The following is a 27,468-nucleotide window of genomic DNA, read 5'->3' on the forward strand; positions in this document are numbered from 1 at the left end:
TGGCTAATAGTCTATTAAACTCAGCATCTTTGCACATAGGACTATCACGTATAATCTGCAGACACAAGTAAGGAGAGTAAGAGTGATAAGTGTAGAAGGAGGAAAATCTGCAGCTTCTTCAGTCTTGTATTATTAAACAAAACGCAATTACTGTTTTTTCTAAATAAATAATTCTTAATCTTTATTATATAGCTAAAAATCTAGAAGAAAAATAGGAAACCAGCAAGTATGTTCTTAATTCTTTTTACACTTCCATTATCCTCTTCCACCATGGGCCTCTTGGGACTCTGACTGTTCTCTGGAAACATTGGTCATGCCTCTGTTTCCCAATAGCTTGCTCATCCTACTCTGCAAGAACTAACCTCAGAACCCTTGCCACTCTCTCTAGAGAATGTACTCCCATTACCCCAGCTCACACAGTGAGGAGATGAGCCTTCAGTCTCCTTAGTTCACAGAGCCATTTTCATCACGGTTCTACTGCTGTCGCTTAAAAAGCCTTTTCTCCACTTACACTGTGATTTCTTCATTCTCTTCAGTGGCATCCTTTGATCTCTAGGACATTCTGCTGACTTTCTTACTGACTTTCGCACCTGATTCATTTTCTTCTTTTCCACTATTTTCCTTGCCATCATTCTTGAAAAGTCAACCTGGACCTAAATGATTCTTCTAACAAATGAATAGTTCGATAGTAATACAAACTCTGTAATGCCAAGTAGTTTTACTCCAATCTAACTACCCATTAACACTAAGGCATCTCTGACTTCAGGATCATTTAAACAATCACAACCATACCTGCCTACTCCCCTTCTCTTCTACTTTCTGAACTTGATTTTATATTCACAGAAATTTCTTGATGTCTCCTTTCAAACAAGCCGTCAGTTCTCTTCTGGCATCTCTGCCTCACTTCCCAACCTAGACCTTGACGTTGTTTTTGTCAGGGCCTTAGATTACCTCTCTTCTCTGTTCTTCTACAAAGTGCAGCTCACTCAACCCCTATTCTAAACAAATACCCTTTGCTTTTTCATGCTGCACCACTGAGAGTAGCTGGTGAAATGGTAAATGTATGTTCATCTGTTCCATATAAATTCACATTCTCCAACTTGAGCTGTATGAAGCATTCTACCAAGCCCCTGAAACTCAGCCATAATCAACTTGTCACCCTTTCTTTCTAGCTTCCTCCATGTCTTAATCACTTCCAAACTTGACTGGCTTGTGTACCTGTTAATACTCACCTCACCTGAGAGCTGGCCTCGACATTAAGGTCAGTTCCATAGGAAAAAGTCCCACCCCTCCTCACAGAGATGGGTGGGCAGTTATCAGCAAGTACCAGTACTTTCTCTTCCATGTTTATCAAAAGACACCATAATTCCTTGAAAGGAAATCCCAGATTTAACAACTGAGTTCAGACCCTAGACCATTACAATGGCATTCGAACTATCCTCAGCACCTCGGGCTCCTCCATTCTCCAGGCTGTCCCACACACTGCTAAGAAGATAAACTTCCTAAAGAACACTTTCAGCAGTTCTCTTTTTGCTTGGGAGGCTTTGTGATTCCCTGTTGTCAAATGAGTGTTCAATCTAAGGCTTTTTCTGGGTTCGTCTTTGTGAGCCCTGCAGGGTTCTGCACAGGTACCTACAGGACGTGGGCACTAAGCAGAGGTTAATTTATTACAGGGGTGAATGAATTCCTGTGAGTTTTATTTTGAAGTTTGGTAGCTTATGAAATGGACTGAGTTTCTGTCCTACTTACTACATTTTCAGTTCAGGTGATGAAGCATTTGCTGAGGATGACTCTACTTGAGTTATCGTCAGGGATGGAGCCGCTGCTGTTTGTTACCATGTGCCAAATGGTTTACTATATATGTTATGTGCATTAGCATTCACTCCCCAAACAATCCTGATGTGTGGATGTTATTCTTATCTTAGAAGTCCAGTGTGCTATCCACTGTGCCACGGAGCCATATTATTCCTATTTTAAAGTTCAGGGAGCTTTCAGTGTGGCTAAAAATCTTACAGAAGGAATACATATGGGTGGAGCCAGGGTCTGCATTTAGAGATGTCTGGCACCAAACTGTTCTAAACACTATTTTTCTACCACCCAATCGTGGAAATCCCCATGTTTGTATAAAGGGAAAATAACACACACACACACACACATACACAATTTTGAAATCTCCCTGGTCTTAGAATTGATAAATATGTTCTTGTGCCAAGAAAAGAAAATGTAATCAAGAGCAGAATGTAGAGTTTCCAATGTTCTTCAGTTTATGGTGTCCTCAAGACCAAATGGTCTGTCTTGATAGCTCACTGATCTCTTCCTAGGGAAGTGGAGTTAAGGGAAAAGGGAAGCAACAAGTGGCTTCAGTGGCACTTTCCCATACTCTGCAGCATGACAGCATATGCATCCCCATCACAAGCTCTCGGCACAGTCAGGGCCATGCAGGGAGGCCCTTTCATCTGCACATTGGTGTCCTTGTGCAGCTTTGGACGCACACCGCATCAGCCGACTGCAATGGAGAGCTCCTTCTCTTCTCCATCTGCTTCGAATTTGCCCGATAAGACACACAGAGGCATCCCCCGGCACCCTGCAAGATGTGTTGTCAGCACTTCTTATCCCGAAGAATACAAAGGCTAATAAGTACCAGATTGTTATCATAGAAATATGGAACAGCTCCTTTTCTGTTTATCTGCCTGAGGACTGCACTCTCAGAGAAGATAAAGGCCAAGCCAAGAAGTGATGACTGATTCGGAAAGATAAATATTCCTTGAGGGGACCACCTGGATGAACACGGGGATGAGCTGGAGGAGCCCATGTAAAGATTTTCTTTTCACCTCAAAATTAAAATTTAGATTGTAAATATATTTGCTCTAGCCACTGACTCTTAGCACGCAACATGGAAATTTAGTGCCCATAAATATATAGCTAAAGAAAATTTTACTAAGCTTTCTACAACCACCTTTATTTACATAACAGTGATTTAAAAGTTAGGAATAGTAACTAGATTTGTTATCACTCACATGTTTATTCTGAAATAACACTTTCTCAAAACATCATATACTGAGAAAGAAAATCTCTCTTTGGAAGAGAGAAATTCTGTCTTCAAAAGTATATTACTAACAAGTCACAACCTTTAAGAGGGCACACTTTAAAAAAACATAAAATCTTTCTCTCTTGACAATAGTTGAATTTGATCACCATGCCAGAGAGATGAATCGAGAGTTAAATTAACAGATTGATTTAAATGTATTCATAATCTACTAAACATTTTTCCTACATTGTATCCTGAATTCTTCCTGTATCTTTCAAAAATTGAAAATACAAGCAATATTATATGTCAGGAGATCTCATTGTCCATCTCAAATAGTTATATCACAATTTGACTAATGGTGCTAAAAAACAACATCTGTTTAAGTGAACGTTATGCCCAACATAACTTAGGATATGTACACTACAAGTAATAAAATCTGAGCATTCACTACCTGTAAAGAGCACTTTAATTTAGTTAAACTTCAGATAGCCATTTAATGTGTCTAAAACAAGTAATAATGTATTTAATAATGTGACTTTTAGTGATTTGCATTATCAGTCTTTTAAAATACTAATCAAATGATTGACCTTAAGTGATGACATCTTACTTTAAATCAATTTAAATCTTACCCCCAGAAATAACTCATTTATGGCAACTGTTTACAAATCATATTTCCCCCCTCATTCCGATGCCCATTCTCTACATTTTTAATAGGTGTCTTCTGTCCTTTAAACGGAAAAAGATTATAAAGATCAAAGGATTTGTACCTATTAAAGAACGCTGTCCGTACGGGGGTGACCGGACAGCACAGCCACCACCACCGTGACGGTGAGCCTCTCACCAAGCACAAGAGTGAGACCACCCCAGGGGGCTGCAGAAGCGGTGGGAGGAGGAGTGTAACACGGGCCCACTCTCCAGTGGAACACCACCCAGGTAGTGCTCACCAACTGTCGCAACAAGAAGTCCTGGGCCGTGGGATGGTCTTTCACAGGCACTGCAACTCGGTGCTGGAGAGAGTGAGGGCGATGTGGACAGACGTCCCCAAAAAACAGCAAGAGAAGTAGTCCCAGCCAGTCAACAAAGGCCCTGCATCGCCAAGATGTTCCTGCGCGGATTTGGCCACGGTGGTGCTGCGAAGTCTGCTCTTCACTGGCAGGAAAGGCCCTACTCCCTGCCGTCAGAACTTGTTCGCCTAAGACCTGCGCCTTGGGATGGGAGTAATAAAGCCCTGTGCTTTGTTTCTAAATAACAATAATAATAAATAATAATAATAAAGAACATTGATATACAGTTATGCTCCTCCTGATAATACAGTTAGCGTATTTGTATCAAAAGACATTGGTATTTGCTCCCAAATCTATTTGTACCAGTTATACAGGCTATAATAATTATGTAAATTAATAAAATATCACATTGGCCATGAATTATGAGGGTAAAAGAATGTTATTTTTCATGAAACTATATTGAATGCATTGAAAAGAATGCACAAAGGCAAACACTAAAAAATGTTTAGTTTGTCATGGGCACGACCATTTAAAAGTTTGTACCAGAAAAATCATAATAAAAAGCATTTTCTTTTAAATTCGGCTTTTTTACAAAAATACATAAATGGTTATTCATCTTTAAAAAGTTGAAATTGAAATTCATAAATTTTTATTGCATAGTGGAGAAACTTAAGCCTCCACAAAAAAAAGACAGTGAAGAATGAAAACCCGCAGGGCCATATGGTAGTAGTATTGGCCGCACATTCAAAGATTATAAATAAATGTCCTTTCTATGTATAAAAACAAAATAAAATGTGTAAGATGTATGTATGTATTTATTTTAGTTCTCAGCCTAATTTTTCTCTTAATTAATCAAATATTCGCCCTTACTGTACATTTCCACTATAACATAAACATCTGAAAGCTTGTTTTCTCCGTGAAGTGCAGGGCGATGCTGGCACTGAAGAGCACTGAGGGAGGGGTTAGAGGTTTGGAGAAGGCAGGAGGGAGCTGCATATTTAAACACCCAGGATGGCAGGAGTGAGACACCAGTTGAGGCTGATGAATATTAACTTACAGTAATACCAGCCTGATTGGGGGATTTTTCTCCAGAAACCCTCTGCTGCTTGGAGACAGGCAATAGGAAAGTGGGTGGCTGAGTTCATTCAAGGTTATGGCTTCACCAGGTGGGAGGGACAAAAGCAACAGAAGGCAATGGAAGTAACAATGTTTATAAGAAGGTGCTTATAATAATGAATCATAGACTGTACATTAGACAAAGAAGAATGGTAACAATAGCAGAGCCAGCGGACAGCAAAGGTATGGAATAAATGGATCAGAATTTGCAACGAGATTGAAAAATTGTTGCCATGAGAATGCTCGAGCATGTGAGCAGAAATGATGGGAAGCTATGAGTGGGAGGTTTCAGTTTGAGATTTCAGAGGTGGTGTAGTTTCTAGTGCTGACATAGCACAAGAGATGACAATGGATGGGCATAATGCAGTTGTCAAAATGTCATTGGAAAGAGGTGAACTAGGAAAAAAGAAGCTAAAATGTTGAAGGCATCTAGCATGATGGCAAAAGTTTGGGTCGGAAAAAGAAAGCTTCTAGCTAGGGACTAAGGTACTCAATGAATAATGAATCATGTGAAGGGAATTTTGATTGTTATGAGAGAGAAAGATTGTACAAGTGAATGATATGAGCATCAAAGAAGTAGCATTATTTTTATTATTTTCTTTTACTTTATTTTGTTTTATGTCATTTTTTTTCAAAAGAAAAGGAGACCTAATTTAGCTGAAGTGATATGGGGTGGCTGGGAAGGGCTGGCAACATCTAAGGCAACTGGGAAGCCAGAAGAGAAAATCAGTCTTTCTTGAGAGTGTCTCAAGGGAAATATTATCAGAAAAGAGCTGGTTTGCAGGCAAATAGGTTATAGGAAGTTTCCCAGAAGGTGAAGATATTAAAACTGTTAAAGGTAGAGAGACATCTACTGATTCAAGAGTGAGAGTTACTGCCCTGGCAGGATGGCTCAGTTGGCTGGAGTGTTGACCCAAATACCAAAAGTTTGCAAGTTTGATGACCGGTCAGGCACATACTTAAGCTGCAGGTTTGATCCCCAGGTGGGGAACATACGGTAGGCAACCAATTGATGTTTTTCTTTCACATACTTGTTTCTCTTTTTCTCTTTCTCTCTCTCCCCTTTACTTTCTCTCTAAAATCAAAGAACAGCCCTGACTGCTGTGGCTCAGTTGATTGGGCATGTCTTGCAAAGTAAAATATCACTGGTTCAATTTCCAGTCAGGGCACATGCATGGGTTGTGAATTCAGACCCTAGTCGGGGGTGCATGTGAGAAGCAACCAGTTGATGTTTCTCTTTCACATTGATGTTTCTCTCCCTCTCTTTTTTCCTCCCTTCCCCTCTTTCTAAAAAATAAATAAGTAAAATATTTAAAATAATAAAATCAACAAACATATCTTCAGGTGAGGATTAAAGAAAAAAAAAAGAGTGAGAGTTACTTTTTCGAAACCGGAATGCTAATAAGTGCTCAGCCGGAACTCATACCCAAGTGTCTAAGTGTGCCGGACTCCTAGGCTGGGCCACACTCTTTGTCAGAGAGAGAAAATTCACCCAAATTAGTGAATTGGATGTTGGAGGTGGGAAAACACATTTTCAAAAATTCTTTAATTCATCTCTTTTATTCTTTTCAAGGGCAATTTCAAGGACATTAAGATGGTTACGGTGGCATTATATTAGAAAATGTAACAGAGAAAAAAGAATAGTTAGGCAGCCCCAGAAAGCACAGATTTTTCTAAGCTCCAGTTAGCTTTAGAAACTGGATGTGAACTGCACAACTCAGGTAAGTCTTTTGGAGTTGGCAGAGATATTACATCAATTAAACAGTGATGTTACTTTAGAGCTTATGAAGCACTTTTTATGCACTGCTGTTGGCTTATAATGAGTCTCACAAGAAACTATTAGAATGAAAACGACAAAGGGAGAATCAAATTCTCATGAAGATAGTTTACAGAAAGAGTGTGCAAAATATCTTGAAGGCACGTGCACTCTGCTTAATGCGTATCATTTAGTATCTATTGCCTTAAATATTGCATATAATTATGAAACATTTTTCTGCATTGCAATCTTCTATTCCTAAACACCTTGAAACAAAATGATATCTAATATTTTGACTGAATTCATGTATCTTAACTGTGAAGAATAATAGAGTACAAGGTCAAGGGAAATAAAAACTGGACATTGGCTATATTTATTTAACTGTCTAAAATCTGGACCATAAAAACAACATAAAACTATGAGGAATCAATCTTGAAACCAGTGTAGCCCCATCATTCCAGACTGGAAAATTCCTGTACAGTGAAATGATTGGGCCGTTTCCCAGAGTCAAGGGCCACTGCAGCTCTCCTTTCCTCCCGTCTATTGATGGGGGGAAATGAAGTGATGAATCTCTCTGCCAGCAGATACAAATCCAGTGATCCACATTGTCTTTATTCCCCTAAGGTAACACCCAAGGAAAGTATTTTTCCCAGCTTTCTAGGTTTTGTGGCCACCACTGTTGAATCTGCCTAGTACGTCCATGCCTTTTTCTTCAAACTCCACTGCTCCCTTGGACCTAACTATCCGTTGTGTGAAACGGAAAAAGCCACATGGCCAGGTGACTCTGGCCACTCTTGATTGGTCCAGGGCTGGAGACCTGACTCAGGTTAAACCAATCAGAGTCTTCTAGGGATTTCAGACCTGGACCATATCCAGACCTGGTTTGGATACGTAAAGCTCAAGTGCTGTCACTACCATTTCTATTGCCCTGGGAGATGAAAGACGTGAAGGAAGGTGACCTGCAGGACAAGGAAGGAGAATAAAGCATATATAGATGTGTTTTCAATGCTGCTGCTGCTGCTGCTTTGGGGGAAAGCAGAGCTGAAACTATGGAGCAAGTCCTCATGTCACCCTGTGCCAGCTGTTCCTAGTTTTCCTGCCCTGGTGTTGTGTGAGACACCCAGACTCGGTGCATCTTTACCTGCCATTGCTAAATGACATTTCACTGAAGCTACTACACCTCAGAATTTTGCTCTCTAAGCAAACCAAATACTAGCTATTCAAGGCATTGTTTCATCTTCAACTTCTCTAACACATGCCTAGAAATAAATATGTTGTAAAGCAGAAAGCATTAAAAGAATGCCCATTTTCTGTATGAACAAGCACTTTAAAAGTATCAGTCTCAACCATACCCTGTGAGTAAAGAGAGTCCATGTTCACTGTGAGGTAATGTCATTTTCAGCACTGTGCTGTTTGGATGACAGTCATCACTTCGTCCAGTCCTCATACAGCACCTATGAGGAAACTGAAGCTCAGAGAAGTCACCTGAGATGGACAGAGGTTCCTCACTCGGGTCTACCTTCAAGGAAAGACTTGCCCCAGCTGTTGGGAGTGCTGTTGGCATGCAGTCTTCAGCTGTGGGCCCCTGCAGGGCTAGCCTCAATGGCAAAAGGTTTTGTCCCCTACAGTTACACCCCTCCCAGTTTGTAGCTACCATCCTGTGATTGAGCGAGGGGTATCGAGGCCCAACATCCATCTGCAGGGGTAGTCTACCTGCAGAGATTCTGAGTGGGGTGGCCGAGGCTATCAAGTGTACTTGCCGCTCCATTTCTCCTCTGCCTATCCTGCTTCCTTCGTTCCCCTCCACAGTTGTTCATCCCATGATGCTCCCTACAGCCATCTAAACACTCCCATCTGTCCCACAGGCTGCTTTCTGGAAGAGTCAACCTACGGTAACTGAATGTCAAAGTCCCTCTATCCTGCAAAGGCGGAGCTGGGGTTTATATTAGCCTTTGCGACCCAAGCATGTACATTCCCCTCTGTGCTGGCCACGGTATATATAATGCACCTTTGCAAAAGTGATTGACATGCTGGGATCATAACTACTTAGGTCACAATGCTTGCTTTGTTAGTGGAAATGCAGTCTTTTCCCCAATTATGCCCCAAAAAGAACTCTTTGAAATTTAAAAAAAAATTGTTCATTCCCTACTAAAAATACATTGGTAAATATATAAAACCCAAACTTAAAATGTGAAAGGTTTATTTAGTAATATTTCTCATTGATTGAAAAAGTAATTTGTGAAAAGAAATGATATTCTACATTTTTATTATTGCTGCAAAATACATGTGTGATATAATATATAATACATTTTAATATCAATTCCAAATAAAATTTGTTAGAGTACTTTCTCATAAACTATTATCTTATTACTTTTTTAATACTTTAAAAAAATCAGACCCTCAAACCAATGGGAAAAAAGCAGAAAAACAGGTGAAAATGTCAGAATTTTTCACTCTTGACCTTGATTCATTTACTATTGATGAGCAATTCATATTCAGCTTTTTAGAGTAACTAAATGCACAAACCACCCACCTATTCCCTGTTCAACCCTTAAAGGTTAGTTAGAAATGCCTTTCTCTATGTACAAAGATTACAGAAAACCCTTCCCCAAAATTTGATCCAGGTGGAAAAAAAAAAGAAAAGAAATTAATTTCACATACGCTTCTGGTTTTATCCCAAGAAAGTGGTGGATAGTAAGAAGTTAATGGTAGGCAGCCTTTAATGAATCCCCCATTTTTTATTTCCCAATAGACCCAAAGGGACTGAGAGCTGGCCAAGGAACAAAGGTGAACCAACACTGCCCTGGCTCTCGGAGCCCTCCTCGGCTCCACCCTGGAGAGGCCAGCTGCACAGATTTTATCTCAATTAGGAAAATGTTTTCCTTCTTTAATGTGGATTGAACCACACTGCCCCTAAAAAGTATGGATGTCCTTAAATATCTCTGTGTTATTTGATTTGCTACTTACCTCCTGGATAACCCTGAGGGAGGAAGAGGCACATCTTCTTCAAAGAAGCCTGAACTGCATTGCAAACACCTAACTTGGAGCCTTGTGCTGCTAAAGCCACTCTCAGGCACCCAGCCCACTCACCCCACCATGACTGCTGGATGCTATCTAGGCAGAATGGCCTGGACACTGGGAAATCGACACTTGTGTCGTGACCCGCCTGACCCTGCTGAAGGGTGGGAGAAGGGGAGGTGGAGCCTCTGCAAGAGAACACAGGGTTTCCCTGAATGGACTCAGATGTCGAGCTCCCGACGAAGAAGTTTGCTGAAAACAGAACAGATGGGACAGCAAGACCATTCCAGGGAATGTTTAACTTTCTTATGGTGTTTATTTTTTCAACCATGAAATCATTTATACAAATATATATATATGTATATAGTTTATAAAAAGAATAAAATCTTCCTAAATCCTAAATCCCTTTATTTAGTTCCCCCTCTGCAGTACAATGTAGGTTTGGGTGGCAACAATTCTGAGGGTCCAGTGAGAACGGAGGAGGCATGGGTCGCCCCACATTCGCACTCCCCGCCCATCTCACCCCAGCCCAGTCCTCTCATCTCTCAAGGTGTCTGATAACCAGGAGCTTCAAGGGATAGTCCCTGGTGGACAGGTAAGGAGTGGGGGAGAGAAGAAGTAGCCAGGAAACGTCTGGAAAGCGAGTATGGCACACTATTTCTTTTGAAAATACATGCATACCAGAAGCCGATGACCTTTCCACGGTGGGGCAGTCTGCTGCTTCTCAGAGCTGCCTCTGAGTGGGGGGGGGGGGGGTGCTGACTGTTCTGCACCTGAGCCAACACGTCCATGTTGAACACCTGTTTCCTCTTAGTCAGGTACTGGACACTGTGTTTTGTGGCCTGTTTGTGTATTCAATTTTCAAATTAGTTTGCTGACATTTGAAAATTGGGCTTTTTCAACGAAAATTTAGGTTGCTAGCTTATTAAATCTAGCAACACCAAGCCCACATTCTAGAATGACAACACCCAGCCAGAACGAGTTGCTGCCGCTGCGTTATGAGGGGAGATCATGTTGTCCCACCTGGAAGTTCTGCCCACACTCAGGTGGGCCTGGCCCCTCTGGCCTTCAGGTGCTCCCGCATCCAGGTGAAGTGGGGACTGTTACACCACACCGATCACCTGAAGAATTGTGTAGGCTATGCAAACCATTTCTCTTTTACAGTTTGCTCTCGCTGCTATGATCTAAGGAAAAGAACTTTGCCAAATAACTAAATGGAAATGACATCTGGCTTCCAACTAGGACCATAGATTTCAAACACTCAAAAGAAAGAAAAGAAAAGGAAGGAAGGAGGGAAGGAAGGAAGGAAGGAAGGAAGGAAGGAAGGAAGGAAGGAAGGAAGGAAGGAAGGGAGGAAGGAAGAGAGGAAGGAAGGAAGAATTTTCACACTACAAACTAATGCAACTATAAGTGGAAAAGGAGAAGTTGGTGAAGCTATTTCCAACCTGATGCATTAGGGCAACATCAGAGTCTAGGGACTTTGAGGCAAATATCTTAGAACATCATTACTCAAGTCAAAAATGTCCCTCCTTATAAATATGGGGAGAGAAAATAATGATGTGGGGACATCATTATGTAGCATATTCTGCTACATTATGTAGCATTATGTAGCATTATGTAGCATAATTCTTTTCTGGTTGGGGCATGATATCAGCAAGTTAAGTTACACAAGCCAGAGCACACCCGCTTCATCTTACCAAATGTTCCTCTCAGTACTTTTGCCTGTAAGTGGTAAAATTGAAATAAAATTGTACTGCATGTGACCCCACTAATTGCTGACTTTAAAATACCCAGGCCCAAAGCTAATGTATAAACTCTGCCGTTGTGTCTATAAACAGATTTGGAGAAAGTATCTTTTGCATTTCTTGAGCATCTTTTTCAAATGCCTTCAAAAGGGAATCTCTTCCCTCCCCAGTTTACTTGGTTAATATAAGAAATTCATTGTCTTTTAGTTATGTTGGCCTTTCCAAGAAATTATTTAGCACTGCTTCCCCAATATCTCCCCAGTTTTGGTCCTCCCAGCAGTCAGTAAGACAGAAAGCAGGATTTTAGAGATTAACTTGCCCTAAATGAGTCATCCGTATTTGTGAAATTCTGTACAACAGAAACGAGCACAGATATGCTGACCTCATTTAATTCCCAGCCTCTTCGGCACTTTCTTTAACTATTTCACTCTCAGAATCTAGAAGCTCAGCAAACAAATTCAGAAAAGGGGAGCTGGTAGAGGAGAGGACCCCAAACTAATGGGATAACTCGCTCCATTTTCCAATAAGGGTCTGAATACGGATGCTGCTAGCATGAAACATAATCGGAAGCCAAGAGAGACGGGCCGACCTCTAAAAGAAGTGACTTGCAGCGTGCTGAGGAGAAATTGGGCAAAACTGTCTGCCTACATTGTCATCCTTTGCCTCCCTCCTCACTGCAGTGGGAACATCCTATCCTTGGCCTCACCTTCTACTCTTTTGGAAGAAGCAATGGGTGTGGAGTCAGAATATCTGAGTTTTAATTCAGATCTGCCAATTTTATTATGACTGACTAGTTAATTTTCCTGACCTCCAGTTTTGCTCTCTGCTCAATGAGGATACAAATAATAATCCTGCAAGATCATTGTGAAAATTCATTTATTCATTCAAAAATATCTATTGAGCTCTTACTGAGTGTCAGGTATTGTTCTACGTGCTGGAAATACATCAATGGAAAAAAATCCAACTTTCTGTGCTTATGTTGCTTATATTTTAGGAAAGAGACCATAAATAATATAATGTAATTTTGTAATATACTAAATAAATGTAAGGTAGAGATAACATATAAAAAAAAAGAGGAAAAAGGATAGACAATGACGAGGGTAGTGAGGGTGGTGCTCTTTAGGGAAGGTGATCCTGAGTTCTCTTGTAAGGAAGAGGTGACGTTGTATCAAAGATCTGAGTGAGTCAGCAAATGAGCGAACCACAAAGGGAAGCATCAAGTGGAACAGGAGTTACAGAGTAGCTGCCATATTAGCTGACTAAAGACAGGAATTCAAAAAACAAAATGGTATCACTGATTGCACTAAAAATTTTAAGTGAGCCTGAGATTTGCCATTTTGGGTGTCCTGCTCCAGAGCTTTGCTTCAGTGGGGACCCTCCCTCCCTCCCTCCCTAGGGAAAGTGAAGAGGACAAAGGAAACATTAAAGCCATCTTACAGTGTGCCTTGGGATGGCCATGAAGGTTGTGAAAAATCTTTAAGACTTACTGACATACCAATAAAATTTTTATGTTTTAACATTTTACAATATAAAATAATTGAAGCATTAAAAAGTTATTGCACACCGTATCTTGATATGAGCAGAGTAGCTTTTATCAAAATACTTCTCCTTTCAATAACAATTTTAAGCTCTGGAGAAAGTACAAAAATACAACAACAGCTTTAAGACATTGAGGGCAACCAAACCTAGGCGGAAACTGGAGGAGGTACACATATAACTAGCTTCCCACCAAGCCAGTTTGTGAGGCACACAGGGAAAATCTCAAGCAGAAAGCAGCCATCCTAGCAAACAGAACAGTTGGGTTAGAATTCTGGGTGAGAAATCAAGGCACTAAATCCCAGGAAAAAAGGAAGCCACAAGGGAGACCCCAATATCTGCACCTAAATCCCTCTTCAATCCTTTCCTGTCTCCTGTCTTTGAACTGCATGTATTATATGAGGACAGGATTGGAGGAGTCCAGCTGTGAGCAGCGGTTGCCCAGCGCTGCAGAGACCGGAGCAGGGAGTTGGAGTCTCACCAAGATTGAAGGACTTGGTAAACACCCAGACTTCCACTGAAACTCTGAAAAGGCTATGCGCTAGTAGTGAGGACATGTGCTGTACAGTTATAATTTAAATACAAACTGGGAAACACTTGTGCTAATTCCAAAACTAAGGACCAAATCTTTATTTATTTTTTGACTTTTAATTTTATTTTTTTAATTAATTAATTTATTTTTATTCAGTTACAATTGTCTGCATTTTCTCCCCTTCCCTCCACCCCACCCCAGCCAGTCCCACCTCCCTCACCCACCTCTACCCTCCCCCTTGATTTTGTCCTTGTGTCCTTTATAGTAGCTCCTATAGACCCCTCTCCCCACTATCCCCTCCCCACACCCCTGTGGCTATTTTACAATGTTCTTAATTTCAATGTCTCTGGTTATATTTTGTTTGTTGGTGGGAATGCAGACTGGTGCGGCCACTGGGGAAAACAGTATGGAATTTCCTCAGAAAACTAAAAGTGGAACTGCTCTTTGACCCAGCAATCCCGCTGCTGGGATTATACCCTAAGAACCCTGAAACACCAATCCAAAAGAACCTATGCACCCCAATGTTCATAGCCGCACAATTTATAATAGCCAAGTACTGGAAGCAACCTAAGTGCCCATCAGCAAATGCGTGGATCAAAAAATTATGGTACATTTACACAATGGAATTCTATGCAGCAGAGAGAAAGAAGGAGCTTCTACCCTTTGCAACAGCATGGATGAAACTGGAGAACATTATGCTAAGTGAAATAAGCCAGGCAGTGAGGGACAAATACCATATGATCTCACCTTTAACTGGAACATAATCAACAAAAGGACCAAATCTTTAAAACTAAGGGCAAAACTGGACTAGATCCACCCAAACAAAACTTAAAACAAGACTCCACATAAAGTAATATACCAGGATTTCTAATGTTTTATTTAGAAATCATTTTAGGTTTATGGAAAAGTTGCAAACATAGTGCTGAGTTCCCATATACACTTCACCCACTTTCCCCTAACGATAAAATCTTACATAATTATAGTGCAATGATCAAAACCAGATACTTAACGTTGCTACAATACTAGTAACTGAAGTTTAAACAGATATTGTTCAAATCTTACCAAATTTTCCACCAATGTCTTATTCTGTTCCAGAATCCCAGGACACGCTTTTTTTTTATCTCCTCCCAGTTGTGACAATCTCCTCCACTCCCCAATCTCTTCTGTCTTTTAGGACATTGGTACTTTTGGTAAAAAGCCTGGTCTGTTATTTTGTAGGATGTTTCTTAGTTTAGGTTTGGCTGGTATTTTCTCTTGATTAGCTTGAGATTATGCATTTTATGCAAGAATGGCACAGAAGTGAGATATTGTACCCTTCTTACTGCATCGTATCAGGTGGTGTGTGAAGTCCATATGTCTCACTTCTGCTGCTGTCAATCTCGATCACTTGGTTAGAGTGGCTCTGCAGGGTTTACTATTTGTTCTTTTTAAAATTAATGAATATTTTGTAATAAATACTGTGAGACAATACATCATATTTTGCTAAAACACTAATTTTAGTGTCAATTGGTGGACCTTGCTTGTAGCCATGATTATTCTGGCATTTGCCTAATGTTAATTTTATATTTCCTTCCTACCCACTACACATACACTAATTAGAATTTGTCTGTAAGAAACAGCTTCCTCTTTCCCCCAGGTATCTATTTACTCAATTACTTGTTTATATCGGCATGGACTCATGGACAGCAGTTTTACTTTGTAAGTTATATTCCAATGACATCATCATTTTCTTGTCCACTGGAAACTCTTTTATATTGGAACTTGGGTCCTTTCAGCAAACACCCTATCTCCCCTTTTTTAAATTGAGCATATTTTTATTTTTACTACTCCAAAGGATGATGGTTCCTTTTATTGAATAATATATGTCATTAATTTAATCACTACCTACAACAAAACTCAGCACTCTTCAGAGGAAGTAACAAAACCCACAGTTTCGTCCATAATGCACAGTATGCATTTTAAAAAATTCCTGGACTCACAAACAAGAGGGCCCATAACCACGAGGGGAAAGAAACAGTGGAGACAGTTTGACAAGCTATTGAAATTACTTGGCAAAGATTTTAAAAAATAACTAGGATACATTTGGAACAGAAACTATAGGACAAGAGAGTTATATGGGTAATAAGGTAGAAAATCTCAGGGGAGATGTAGAAACTGAAAAACAATAAAAAGGGAATCCTAGCTGTGAAAAACGTAATATGTAAAATCTGAAACAGATGTGTAGCATCAGCTCGATCATGTCTTAATATATTTCAACAGATCTTTTGCCATATTTGCCCAGGTTCATTTTTCAAAGAGATAAAACTTTAACGATACATGTTAGTGCTCCTCTGTATTTTTCTCTGATGCCGTTCGCTTTCTTCCTCCTCCAGAGCTCATCATTCTGAATTTTGAATTTATCCTTAAAATAAATGATGTTACAGTTGTTCTGCAAATGTGTGTATCTATAAACAACATGTAGTATTTTTATACTTTCTAAAAATGCATTCTTTTAAGATTTGGTGTTTCACTCAATGCCATGTTTTCTGGAATTATCCGTGTTGATATTTATAGTTCATTAACTCTGAGTACTTCATTTCTTGAATGTATCACAATTAACTCACCTATTCTTCTGTATACACAGATTGTTTCCAAGTGTTCGGTGTTAAAAATGGAGCTGTCATAAACACTTTTTGTAGATGTCTCCTTGAGCACATGGAAGAGATTTTCCCTATTATATATTTTTATGAGTGGAAGGAATCTCTGGTCTTAATATTTGGGCTTTTAACCTACTCTTATCTCATCAAACTTTGCTCCTATGCATTTACATCCTTACATTACCAAAAGCAGTGTATGACACGCGCGTTCTTTCCCATGGAGCTGCCAAACGTTGGCATTACTTGCTGTTGGAGTTGTTGTCAGTCTAATGGGTGTCCAATTACACCTGATTGTTCTAATTCTCATGTACTTGATGGGTGGTGAGGTTATCACATAATTGCAAAATATTTAGGTTTCCTTGCTGTGAATGCCCGATTTATCTCCTCTTGTCCATTTTCCATTGGGTAATTCGTCTGTGCCTGATGGCCATGTTAAAGCCCTTTATAAACTTTGAGTAATAACTTCTGCTAGTTATATACTTTTTAAACATTTTCCCCAGTTTGTAGCTTGCATGAATGCCTTTTATGGTATATTGCTGAAAAGAATTTTTAAATTTTAAGTAGCTTTTTTTTTAGTATGTGTCTTATTTAAGAAATTCTTCCCTTTAACATTATATTTTCTTCATTTTTTTTCTAGAATATTTAGGTTCTTAATACATGTTAAATTTATTTTTTTATCTGGCGTGATACTTTTGTATCCTGTATGGATAAGCAATGATTCCAAAACCACTTATCCAGTGTCTCCTCTTTTCTGCACGGATTCACAACGCTACTTCTATCTCCATATACACATGAATCTAGCACCTTGTTCCTCTTCTCTATTTGTCTAATCCACACCTAATGGCGACTGTTTTACAATTTGTCTTATCTGGCATGGAAAACTGTCTCAATTTTGTCTTCTTTAAAATAGCTTAACTAATCTTAGCTCAGTACTCTTCTGTGTGAATTTTAGGATAAATTTGTCAATTTCCACAAACAAAATTCTATTGACACTTTTAGAATGAATATGCATTAAATTTATAGATTAATTTGGAGAAAATGAACATGTTTGTAATACAGTCTTTTTTAACTATGAACATGTTCTACTTCATCATTCATTCAGATCTTCTTTTACATTTTCAATAATGCTTTAAACTCAAAGTTTTATTCAAAGGATTTATTCCTAGATACCATATTTTTGGTTGCTATTGGGGATATAATAATTTGTTTTTATTATATTTTCTAATTCGTACTGGCATAAAGCTGTTGTTTTTTATGTGTAGTTGTGAAAATCTTTTAGTTCTCAGGGATCTGAAATATGATAAATGTGTGGATGGTCAAGTGTTTGCCAGTCAGACTCAGCCTCAGTGGCCATACTTAACAGGCACAGCACTGCTCCCCCAGGCATGCATTGCCTGCACTTTGAAGGTCTCTGGTTTGCATCTTCCCATTTCAGAATGGTCTACATAGAAGCAACCTATGAACCGTAAACTTAAGCTGGATCAGAGAAATCAGTTTGATTACTAAACCCTTTATTCTGATGCTTATGCTTAACTTTAAACATAATTTAGGGTATATTTGTCATCTGGCCTTTGTTAGAGGCCACTTCTTGGCTTTTGAATTATGGTGAAAGCAATCTCAGTGATAGTGATGCTGTTGGTGAATCTCAGCTCAATCCAGGGTGAGCTGGTTGCAGGATGGTTTCTGTGCATAGACCTCATGGTGACAGACGGACCAGTCAACAGGGAGATAAGCTCACTGGCCCTTTCTTTTCGTAGTTAGTTTAACATGAAAGAAACCAAGAGACTCTTTACAATCACTAAGTCACTTAATTTCCATATTTTGATAAGGCATCATTGCCCCATTTTATAGATAATAAAGTAAAATTGAGGAAATTAAATAACCTGCCAAAAAAAAGCATGATATGATCTTTGTTCTGCTTAATTCTGATATGTTTTTCCCACTATCACACTTATTGTTGTTTCTTTTTATTAATATTTACTCATATCGATATTGTAATCTCTTGGACACAAAGGAGGATTTCGTTATAAGACATTTTAGAGGCCCCCTTAATCAGTCAGTCACTGGTCAGTGCGGAGTGTGTGAGCCCAACAGATCCTGGAACGACAGCAGTGAGGGTGGGTCCCAAGGCTGAGCAGCAGCCTTTGCTACTCCCCTCCTTACATGCTCTCGCAGCACGAATGTCTAGTTGGGGAAACAGAATGGAAATACTCTTGGCTCTTAGATAATATCTCGTGTTAAGTAAGTGATCTGGAAGGAAAACAAGCATATCTAGTCACTAATATCAGCAAAATCAGTGGGCCTTATGTAGAAGCATGGACAAGTTGCTGGGGTCTTTTCTGAAAATAGATCAAAAGGAAATAGAGTTTATGTTTCTACATTAAAAGATAGTATGAGGAAGACATAAGAAATTTATATTTAAGGATTTTTTTGAACTTATGTACAACAAAATAGCAACAGCAACCTCAACAGCAACAACACAGAATACAGGTTATTACACTGGTATGAATTAATTAGATCATTTTGCTCCTCAGTTAACCCTCTTCCCCTCCAAATCTGCTTTTCCCTCCATAATCTGTAAAATATAGAAGACTGGTAAAAATGCATTGCCCCCCAAATTTGGTGAAATGTTCCTTTGTTTGCCAGGCCAAAAATATGTCTGGTAAAACTTGAAAACCCATGGTTTAGTGACAGTGTTGAATTTCATTTTTGGTTATTTAAAATATTGAATATTTATATTGCAAGACTTCTAGAGTAAAGAGAGACTTACTAGAATAAACTAGATGCTCACTCCTGGAAACCCCATTAGACCATAGTTTGGTGTAGCTGTAAAAACAAGAAAATCATAGTAGAGAATCACACACATTTTCTTTCTCTCCAAATCCTCTTCAGAATCTTACAGAAGAAGAGGCATGCTGCTTTCCTTAGCCCTTTTAGGAAACCTTCAGAGGACTGCCTACATGATCAAAGTTCGACAGCCATTCATGCCTCCTCTCCAACCTGAGCAAAGAATTTAGAGGCCAGCCTTTCTAGAGTAACTTTTTAAAAGCCCCTTGAACTTCATCTTTGCAACCCAAGGAAGAGCTGGCCCTACCAGTCAGGCGCTTCGTTACCACGGCAGTACATCTTACATTCCCAAAAGATCTCAGTCACATATGAAGGTCACACACAAATTTCAGATGTCATTGCCTGCTGTGTTAAAATATGGGCCCAAAGAAGGAAAAAATCCAACCCTGGGTACCATTGTACTTTGTTTAAATAGTCATCCATACTCTATTTCAAGGTAACGGCAGTTATACTTCTAAATTATAACAATCAAATAATAACTTTTACCATCTTGGAGTGTTTTCTAGGTACCAGTAATTGCTCTAATGTTTAAAATTAGTCCATCTCACTTAATCCTTACCAAAAAAAATTATAATAATGATTGCTAACACTTTATGTAGTCACTTATATGCCACACTCAGTTCTTTATTAACCCATTTATTTTCCACAAGAACCCTCAGTGGAGGCAGTGTAGGTATTCCCATTTTAAAGACGAGGAAAGTACATAATTGCCAGTGGTCAAATGATCAGTAAATGGAGAAGCAGGCTTTGGAGTTGCTATGGTGCTGGTATGGAGCCCACACCCTCTTGCAAGATGCGACCCTGCCTCTACATCCAACTCCACAAACATTTGGCTTACAGGGGAGAGGACCAAAGCCAAGAGAGAATAACCTGCTCAATAGCCCATAGTGGAGGCACTGCAATTTGTGCCTGGTGTGGCCAGAGCTAAAGCCTATGGTCTTCATCACGGCTGGCGACACATCCAGAGGACACTCAGTGCTCTATCTGGAGGTGGCCCTACAGGGTTATCCAGAAACTACAGCTTGTCATGCAAATAAAAAGATCTCTTCTCTAATAATGCGTGGCATATGGTTAAAGACCACTGTGATCTGGCAGGATTAGAAGCCTGGTGCAAAATATACGACTATCCTCCTTCCCTCTGTTCAGAGCAGATGGAACGGTGAAAGTGGTGGTCATTCATATGAAAGGTTAGCATTCACATGCCGGGCAGCAGGCACTCACAGGGTCTGAAGGTAAGGGATGCTGGCTGACGGCTTTTCCTGTTTCCTCTACTTGAACTCACTGTGTGCAAATGTGAGAGATGCATTGATTTGTTGAAGGATAATTCAGCTGCTATAGCAAAATGCAGGAAAATATCGTTGTGGGCATGTACAAGTTGCACTCATTATGCCAGGTGTTTGAAGCCAAAATCCAAGCTGTTCTGAATTTATTGCCTTATTACAGTCCAAGTAATATAATTAAAAGCTGTGGTTGGCACATAATTACTAATTATACAGTAACCACCATGCTTCTTCTGTGTTTTAATATTTATTCATAATTTCCCTCACTAAATCAAATGAATGATTTTGGATAGCCACAGGCTAGTATTTTTGTTGTTGTTTTCATCCTGTAAGTGGACCTATTACATTTCAGCTGGCCATCTGATCTTTAAATAAGAAACGGACTCAGTCATGCTTATTTTCCACTTAAGTAAATAGGAGACATTTGACTTCTGGGAAAATGGTAACTAGATTTATCAAGGTTTTTAAAGCCAACCCAGCATTTTACATTCAATAAATAGTAGATGGATTGATGAAGGTTCATATATTCTTCATGGGTCCAAACCAGTGAGTGAGTTAGATGAAATTTTTCTAGAATCATTTGGATAAAATAGTGATAAGATAGGGATGAGGACTGCGTAGAGGCTGATGTATTTTAATGCCATTCTCTCTTCACAAGGTGTTGAATTTCTTGAAATCAAGAAAGGACAAAGTGAGTACTTCATAAATGTTTATTAAATGAGTGAGTGAGTGAATGAATGAATGAATGAATGAATGAGGTGAGCATGATACATGAGTTTGAAATGTGGGTCACTAATTAGATGTAAGGGGTTTCTGTCACAGGAGATAGACGAGGACAACAAAAAGTCTTTTTGAGGTGTGTTCTGAAAAGTACAGAATGGAAAGTATACGAAGTTTATAGAAACTTTCATGTATATAAATACATATGAAATATATATTTCCACATACACATTCATATGCAATATAACAAATCACAAATGGTATTGCATGAGGTTTCAGTGTTAACTTGCAGCGTCTCCTCACTGAAGAGGTGGGAAGAACTTTGTGCCAATTGTCCTCCTGTCTGTGTCCTGATTGTGTCTGGATTCCCATCCTGCCCTTGTTTAAGAGGACACAATACACAGGGTCCAGCACAAATAATGCCCCTTTTTATTACAAAATCTTGTTTTTACAAAATCATAAGCATGTAATTCTGTAACATAACAATATCACACTCAAGCATACTGTATGACATTTTAGGTGAAATGTTCAAATTTAAACTATAAGTCATTACACCCATATTATTACCCTACCAACCACACTGAAGCAGGTGTAACTTCTGCGGACCCTGTGTACAAACATCGAATCTTTACACTCTGCACCTGGAACTACTACATGTCATTTGTGTCTCAATAGAAATAAAAACAAAATTAAAGAACACTTCCATTTAGATATTTAGGTATGGTAATGCATAAACATTCCAAAGGTCACTTTGAAGATCGAGCCAGGTTTACCCCTAACCTGACTGCATTTCTCTAGTTCTAGTTAATTTGCTACCTCACAGGCGTGTATTTACTCTTTCACAATATGTTCTGCAAAGTAACTACCACCTTCTTTCTTCCTTTCTCTGTCTCTCTTAATGAAAACCTCTGCTTCGATGGTGAGAAAGTACTAAATAGACTTTCTGGATTTTAGCAGGAACGCAATAACCACCCCCCCCCCACCCAAAAATGTTTACCACTGCATAGAAGCACTGAGTTTATGACACTCACTGCATTTTGTTTTTTAAAAATCAAACACTGAGTTTATGAAACATTTTTTGTCTTTTTATTCAAATTTCCCATCCAGTACAGCCACCGATGCTTTTATTGTTGTTAACTCGCTCCCATTCCCTGACGATGGGCCATGTACCGATCCAACCAAACCAGAAAGCTAAAACACCAATCATTTGTAGAGCCCTTGACAGTTAGAATTATTTCTGATTAACTGGCTAATTTATTTCCTGTAAGGTCCAGCTTAGAAACCAAACCCAGGTCCGTTTATGTGACCTGCCTTGGATGACATCACCAGGAAGTGGCTTATTGGCTCCCAAGTCAAGATCATGTTTCATTCTTCTAAAGTCTTTGCAAAATATTTTAAAATATTTCTTCCAGCTTAACACCAACACCTACTGATAGTAGGATTTTGAAGTGACTTGGTCAAAAATCTTGTCATGGGGACTCGGATTGCTCACTCTTAGCCACAAACAGGATGACTTTCTGCAGACAGCCCCTTCGTTGTGGGAAGTGTTGGGGGCTGCAGCCACTTGGTTTGCAGAGCAGTGCAGCGGAGGTTCAGGCATCATTATTCCAGAAGCCCATGCATAGAGTCATTTCTGTTGCTCTCCCCTGCACCCTCTCAATCTTTGAAAATGTCTCTTTGCAAGGCAGTGATGAGCCTATCGCCCCACAGGTTCGAAATGGCTCTATGACTAATAGTTTGTGTATGCAGAGTCATTATTTGCTCTTTTCCTTTCCATTTCAGTCAGCTCTCTATTATCCCAGGGCTGCTCACCGAGTCTGTGGATTACCCGGGTCATTTGCTCTGTCCCTTTCCTCTTCTGCTGGAAGTATCTTGCCATTTCAAGTGTGACTTTGTTTGCCAACATGCCACAGCAGACAGCAGACAAGAAAATAAAATGAGCTCAGTTTGCTAATGTTCACAATTTTAGCGTGTGTTTTCTTTGTTTAATTCCTTGTTTGTTTGGGGGTTTTTGTTGTTGAACCTTTGAAGGGTGAAGAAGGCAGGATGAGAAGGATGTGAAAATAATGATTAAAATGGTCTTGTTATTATCTGTTTTAAATTATTTATCTTCATCGTAATTAGCTACAAGGAAAACCAAATCTCTTAGGGCAATCCTTTCCGGTCTTTTCTATTCTCTATTATGGGTTATGGGGTCTTTTAAGGTCAATTTAAATATTGTTATTATTAACCATCTGAAAATAATAAATTTTCTATGTTAAAACCATCATTTACTACTTGTTGGAAATATGCAATGAGCTGAACTAGCAATCTTACATCTTATTATAAATCTGAGGGTTAAAGCAAAGCTCAAAGACACCCTGGACAGGCTCACCGCCCCACGGTAAGTCCAGACCGTGTGCTGTGTTCAGTCCTTATTTCCAGCCTGGACCCCAGTGTTTAATGGCATAAGTGTCCTGGCTGTAAGGCCTGAAGCAGAGCAAGAGGAAAGGTGTACTCTTCTGTCTCTGTCTTCTAGAGGTTTGGTTTTGGGATGGGGTGGGGTGGCGCTGCTGACAGGTCGATGTGTGACTTCAAATAGAGATGACCTATGCTGGCAGCTTTACACAGATAGCAAATTGTTGTAACAGTCAGAAATACTACATTTCAAATGGATGAATTAATTTAATCAAGTAAACAACAGCAGTATATTTTAAGTCTCAACTTTTCAGTAATGTCAGCATTACATTTTATACAATTTACAATTTTCTAGGTGAACTATCATCACTACTCAGGGATGTATTAGGTAAAATTTACTTAAGCACATTAACTTTTAAAAAAGTAAAGAATAAACTGACTTCACCATGAAACATCTCCTTCAGTGCCACCAATCCATGTTATTTCTGATTTAAAAAGCAGACTTAAATAGGTGCCGCATGCACTTGGGTACTACAGATATGGAGTGCTAGAAGACAAGAGCTTCTTAATTTTATTTTTCTAAGTGAATGTTATATAGAATCTCACATATTATCATTGTTTCCAGTTGGATGGCAAAGAGAAACTGCTTTTAAAACAACAATATTATTAGAGATGATATAAACAAAAATTCATGTAATACAAGTAGAAGTATAAATTGGTAAATCTCTTGGCCTATCAAGAAGAGGCAGAATCTTAGAAATGTTCCTAACCTCTGATCTACTATTCTGCTTCTAAAAATATATTGGAAAATTATAGGTGCATCATAGGCAAAGATGGCCCAAGAGCATTATTTATCATAGCAGAAAACAACATTAAAATATCTAAATATTAAATAGGAAAAAGGAAAAATCTGCTGTGGTTAAATAAATTACACAGTGGTATGTTATGCAATAAGGCTAACTTAATGTTTTTGAAGACTTACTAGTGACATAGGAACTCACTCACAAGACAGAATTGAATAAATAAAGAAAAAAATTGTGTGGAAAGTGTTAATACAGTCATGTCTAGTTTATACTAAATATGTGCATATGGAAAATAGTTAGAAAAAGTATGAAAAGAATACACACCAACATATTGAAAACTGGTTATGGATATTTCTCTTTTCTTCTATGAACTCATCTATAATCTAAAAAAATGCTTAAATGTACAGTTGTTTATGACAGTCAATTTTATGCATCAACTTCACTGGGCAAAGGGCTGCCCAGGTAGCTGTTAAAACATTATTTCTGGTTGTATCTGTGAATGTGTTTCCAGATTAGTATTTGAATCAACAGACTGAGTAAAGAAAATTACTTTCACCAGATTTGGTGGGCATCATCCAATTTGTTGAGAACTAGAATAGAACAAAAAATCACAGGAATTCCCTGGCCTCTGTGGCTCAGTTTGTTGGGCATCATCCCATAAACCAAAAGGTCACTGGTTCAATTCCCGGTCAGGACACATGTATAGGTTGCAGGTTCAGTCCCCATTTGGGGCACATTTGAAAGTCAACCAATCAATGTTTCTCTCTCACATCGATGTTTCTTTTCCTCCCTGCCCACCCCTCAAAGGTAAAAAAAGACAGAGAAAGGGTAAATTTGCTGTCTTTGCTTGAGCTGAGACATTCATCTTCTCTTCACCTTGGACATCAGTGCTCTTGGTTCTTGGGCCTTGAGACTTGAAAACCAGGAATTATAACATCACCCCTCACCCTGGATTCTTAGGTCTTTGGACTTGGACTGACTTACACCACTGGCTTTCCTTGTTCTCCAGCTCACAGACGGATCACGGGACGTCTCAGCCTCCATAACCATGTGAGCTAATTCCCATAATAAGTTGTATTTATATCTCCTAGTGGTTCTGTTTCTGTGGAGAATCATAACCAGTACTGTCCCATCTTCATAGTGATACTGTATTAAACATAAATACAAATGTGGGTTAAAATGCAGATCTTGGTGTCAAAATTACTTGAATTTGGGTCCTATTACCACTAACAAAATGCAGAAATTACTCAACCTCTTTAAAACTCTGTCAAGAGATTGATTTATTAAATAAAAACTTCCCAGAAAGAAAAAACAGGAACCAGAGCTCACTGGTGAATTGTACCAAATATTTAAAGAAGAGTTAACACCAATTCTTCACAAATTCTTCCAAAATATAAAAGTGAAGATAACACTTCTTCACACATCCTCTGAGGCCATTTCTGCCTTGACACTAAAACCAGAGACATTACAAGAAAATGACACACCGATATCCTTTATAATCATAGATATAAAAATCTTCAACAAAACACTAACAAACCAAGTCTAAGAGCATAGAAAAAGCATTTTACATTACAAGCAAGTAGGTCCCAGGCTGCTTGGGTCCTGGGTCATCCCAGGAATTTAAAATTTATTTAACCATGAAAATCAACGAATGGAATATATCGCATTAATAAAACACAAAGGAAAAAACTCACACAATCTTCCAATGGATGCAGAACAATCATAGGATTTGAAAAAAATCCAACACCTTTTCATGATGAAAACAATCACAAAACAAGAACCAGAAGGGATGTTCCTCAGTGCAAAAAAGACATTTATGAAAAACCCATCGTAACATCTTATTTAACAATGAAAGCAAAGTTTCTTAGCTCCTAAGATCAGGAACAGACAAGAATGTCCACTCTTGCCAATTCTATCTGATACTGTAGTGGAGGTTCTAGCCAGAGCAATTAAGCTAGAAAAAGAAATTAAAACCACCACTGTTAGAAGGAAGAATAAAACTGTCTCTGTGTAGATGATATGATACTTTATATGGAATATCCTTAAGAATCCACACACGGACACAAACACAAACACAACACACACACATATGTGCATGTACACAAAAATTAAAACTAATAAACAAGTTCAGCAAGGTTACAAGATACAAGTTAATACACAAAAGTCTGTTGTATTACTGCACACTAGCCATGACCATCTGAAAATGAAATTAAGAAAACTCTTTCATTTAGAATAGCATCAAAAAAGTAAAAAACTGAAGAATAAATGTAATCCAAGAAGTACAAATGTCTACACTGCAACTAAAACACACTGGTAAAAGAAATGAAAGAAAACCCGAATAAATGGAAAGATAGCCCTGTTCACAGACTGAAAGACAATATTGTTAAGATGGCAACACGCCCCAAACTGAGCCTCACATCATATAATTAAATGAACTCAAAATACATCAAAGATCGAAATGCTACAGCTAAAACTATACAATTCTTAGATGTGAGTTAATCTTCATGACCTTGGATGAAACAACAGTTTCTTAAATATGTCACTCAAGGCATCAAAAGCTAAAGAAAAAACAGATTAATCATACTTTGTAAAAATTAAACATTTGTGTGTCAAAGGATATTGTCAGGAAGATAAAGAACCCACAGAATGGGAGATAATATTTCTAATTATATAGCTGATAATGATGTAACGTCCATATACAAACAGAACACTCACACCTCAGTGATAAAAAGACAAGTAACTTTTTAAATATAAGCACCTACAAATGAAAGTATCTGTAAATTGCCAACAAACACATGAAACGATGCTCAACATCCTTAGTCACTAGGGAAATTCAAATCGAAAGTACAATGAAATAGCACTTCCCTCCACTAGAATAGTTATAACACATAAAAATTCAGGAACTAGAAAATAACAAATATTGGTGAAGATACACAGATACTGGAACCCTCATACACTGCTGGGAGGAATGAAAAAGGAATCAGACACTGAAAATCACCTTGGAAGCTCCCCAAAATGTTAAATATAGAAGTTACTATATTGCTCAGCAA

General features: G+C 38.8%; 1 pseudogene; it reads right to left on the reverse strand.

The window, feature by feature from the left end:
• Window positions 1-3,798: 3,798 nt before the first annotated feature.
• The window catches only part of LOC123477833 (S1 RNA-binding domain-containing protein 1-like), a 93,797-nt pseudogene continuing 70,127 nt past the window's right edge, over window positions 3,799-27,468 (reverse strand).

The sequence above is a fragment of the Desmodus rotundus genome, chromosome 8 (genome assembly GCF_022682495.2).
Source record: "Desmodus rotundus isolate HL8 chromosome 8, HLdesRot8A.1, whole genome shotgun sequence".
Lineage (NCBI taxonomy): Eukaryota > Metazoa > Chordata > Mammalia > Chiroptera > Phyllostomidae > Desmodus > Desmodus rotundus.